We start from the raw sequence: 3,779 nt of genomic DNA, 5'->3' as shown, positions 1-3,779 counted from the left end.
AGTCATGTAAATTATAATTTAAATTTGTGATCATTTGTGGCAAGCTCTATTTCCTAATTTGATTGTATTGAGCTTTTTTTATTTACTTGGAATTACTATATAAATATTAATATTTATATTCGCTTTAAGTTTACAGGAGCTTTTGGCTTGTAAACTTAATGTTTACTTCTTGATTATATATATATATATATATATATATATATATATATATATATATATATATATATATATATATATATATATATAATAATTTCACAATAACCAAGGCAATCATATATCACAACATGTGTTTTATTATGCTATGCATTTCTTTGTGTTCCAATTGTTTCATAACTATTCGGACAAACTTCAACTGTACTTTGTTAAAAGGTATTCTAAAATGGCTGATCTTCAGACAAAGACAAAATACAAATGTAATGCAAATATAAAAGCACACAAATATAAAAGCACACAAATATAAAAGCACACATATATAAAAGCACACAAATATAAAAGCACACAAATATAAAAGCACACATATATAAAAGCACACATATATAAAAGCACACAAATATGAAAGCACACAAATATAAAAGCACACATATATAAAAGCACACATATATAAAAGCACACAAATATAAAAGCACACAAATATAAAAGCACACACCATTTGTTATTTACAAGCAGCGAAATTCACCTCTCCGTCTTTCATTTTCTCTGTTTTCATCAATCTACGCACTCTTTCGTCTTTTTATTATCTTTCTCCCTTTTCCTTGTCGTAGCATCACCTCGCACACGGCTCGGTTATTTGCAAACAGCTGCTATCCGCACATCGCTGCTGTTACAAGAGGACAACTGGATTGCCATTCATGTTTCTCAGATATTGTTAAAGCTCAAATATTTCTGTATACAAAGACGTGTGAGTAGTCGTTACAATGTATGCAAAAAAAAAGGCAGATTTGTGAAATTCTGTGACTTTAATCTTAATAAATAAAAATAAAAGAGAACTCTTGATTAATCCTACCTTTTATTATTAACTAGCAGGACCCATTTCCCGGTGTTGTCCGGGGTAATATAGAAGAATGTTAAACAAAAAGGAAATATTAATAATTATGTTTTTTGAATGAATATATGTATTAATTTTTTATGAAATGGTCCATTGTAAAATCCTATTCGATCGTAATAAACTGTCGCTGGTAAATTTTCAAGTTAAATTCTTTCTTAATTCTTTTGTTTCACTCTATTTTCACATTATGTTTTATTGCGATTCATAATTTTGTCGTGCGTCAATAATACGGTTACCGCAGTACTGAGTTGAACCCAACTTGTTTGTGTAAAGCTGAGTACAAAGAGGTCGAAAGGTCGAGGCTTACATAGATCAAACACATTGACTTCCTTTGATGACGCGTACACCGGCATGCAGCAAAGGGACCATCGGATAGGTCAGTGAGTGTATTTGAGTGCAAGTTAATTAAAAGAGATTACAGTCCCCACAAACATTTAGACTAATAGGGACGCATATGCATTTTTTCAGTCAGTTCGAGACAGTCCAGTTCGAACTCGAGAATCTGCAATCTAGAGTAACGAGACAATCTTAATTTAAGATAAGAAAACGAAAAAAGAATTAAAAACATCTGAATAAAGTCAGCGATATGAGACTACGCTGTCAAAGAATAAAATCTTGGTTTTTGAATTGCAAGCATAACTCGTCGCAAGGTGGCATTTTTTTTACATGGGAGTCACCGCTTATCAAGGCCCGGAAGCCACTCGAAGATAAGGGTTATTGCATGTACAGTAGTCAATGGGACAATATCGTAGTAATCGTTAGTAATGAAGATTTGATAAGAGTCTTACTTAAAGGGGCGGTTTATCAGGAATTTGTTTATGTTGGACTTGAAGACATCCAAGGTGACCAAGAACAAGAATAAGGTACATGTCTTGAGATCTTCACCCCCCCCACACAAACGCATATGCAAACACACACACACACATCTATGACAGTTACACACATGTGCACACGCAAAAGACAGACGGTCACGACCATGTGACAATTATATAGGTACCATATACACAAGGATATATACACTTAATCAGCATTATCCCCCCCTCCCACAGATACATAACAATTTGGTATAAGCATTTAGTTAATCATTGATTCAGGAAGCTGCTGTAACAGTGCGCATGAGTGCGGGGAAAATAGCAGCAGGGAAATGGCTTGCGAAGAGATTAACAGCAGAAGTAGTTGAAAAATGGGTATATGAAAATTAGGAAGTGGGCGCGAGAAGATAAAAGAAAAAAGAGAAAAAATTGCGATAGGTGCTCGGGAGAGAAAAGATAGAATGTCGAACAAAATAGGCGTGTAAATGCAAAGATGAGAAATAGTCGGGCTGTGCAGTCGGAGGAAGGAGAAAGGAAGCTAAAATGACACATGGCAGCGAGAGACATTTAAGTGGTACCGAAATAACAGTAATAAAATAGCAGTAATAAAAACGTTTTGTGAAAAAAAAAAAAAAAATGCTGACCCGAATTTTTATTTATTTATTTATTTCCAGTTATATTTTATGAATTACTAAACTAAAGTTTTATTTTTATGAATTACTAAAGTTTTTATACGGTCACGTAGGATATATATTATAAAACGTGGCATATGTTGTATGTGAATATGTATATGTTTAATAGTTAGGTTTTATATTTTATCTGCATATTCGTGTACGTGTAAATGCGTGTATGTATATACGTCGTATCATTTAATTGATCGTCTAGTGTGTTTATTTTTATATTTATGCAACAGTTTTAACAGGAAACAATTGACGTGAATGTATCGAAACAGTTGTAGACAGCAGTTCTTTTTTTACAGACGTAAATAACACAACACACACCTGAATAATTTATGAATATTCTGGCCGGCATTTTCAGAGATTACACGTTCTTTACATCTTGGCTGTCCGAAGTGACGCCGCTTTCCACGTCATCTTAAGTCGTCCGTTTTCTCTGATGTCCAGCTAACACCTGCTTAGAATCTCCCCAAATCTACATGAATCACGTGTTTCTTTACGTCACATCATTACATGTCTCAGACCACTGTAACCCCAATCTAGTTATTTGTTTATGCAAACCCAAAAATAATGTGTACATCTGTTTTCTATTTTCATATTCCTTTTGCAATTTATATGTCAATTATTTCTTCCCAATTTAATTGTTTATTTTTTTAATCATAATAATTGATCCAGCGACCAGCCGTCGCTCGAATCAATTAATAATAATAATAATAATAATAATAATAATAATAATAATAATAATAATAATAATCTTTTTACCCTTTGCCCTGCTTGCCACAGTTAACACAGCTACTACGCTATGATCACAGACTAAAGAGTCATAGCATTACAAAGTAAAGATTTTTTTTGAATTACTAAAGTTTTGTTTTTATGAATTACTAAAGTAAAGTTTTATTTTATGAATTACTAAAGTAAAGTATTATTTTATGAATTACTAAAGTTTTATTTTATGAATTACTAAATTAAAGTTATTTTTTATTAATTACTATAGTAAAGTTTTATTTTTATAAATTACTAAAGTTTTATTTTTATGAATTACTAAAGATTAATCTTTATGAATCATTTAAGGAAAGTTTTATTTTATTAATTACTAAAGTTTTATTTTATGAATTACTAAATTGAAGTTAATTTTTATGAATTACTATAGTAAAGTTTTATTTTTATGAATTACTAAATTGAAGTTAATTTTTTATGAATTACTAAAGTAAAGTTTTATTTTTATGCGTGACTAACATCTAACAC

The 3,779-nt window shown here is 31.0% G+C and overlaps 1 protein-coding gene across 2 annotated transcripts in view; it reads left to right on the top strand.

Moving 5' to 3' along the window:
• LOC145258092 (uncharacterized) overlaps positions 1-17 on the top strand; it is a 59,185-nt gene extending 59,168 nt beyond the window's left edge. For both annotated transcript variants that reach the window (XM_080115828.1, XM_080115829.1), the window contains one exon: positions 1-17. This exon is cut by the window's left edge and continues 1,204 nt beyond it. The gene's annotated coding sequence lies outside the window, so the exon portion shown is untranslated.
• Positions 18-3,779: the final 3,762 nt, after the last annotated feature.

This window comes from Euprymna scolopes, chromosome 33, assembly GCF_053919585.1.
Source record: "Euprymna scolopes isolate OS-2025 chromosome 33, ASM5391958v1, whole genome shotgun sequence".
In the NCBI taxonomy this organism is placed as follows: Eukaryota; Metazoa; Mollusca; class Cephalopoda; order Sepiida; family Sepiolidae; genus Euprymna; species Euprymna scolopes.
Note: the sequence above shows the minus strand (reverse complement) of the source record. Positions and strands in the feature narration are given on the sequence as shown.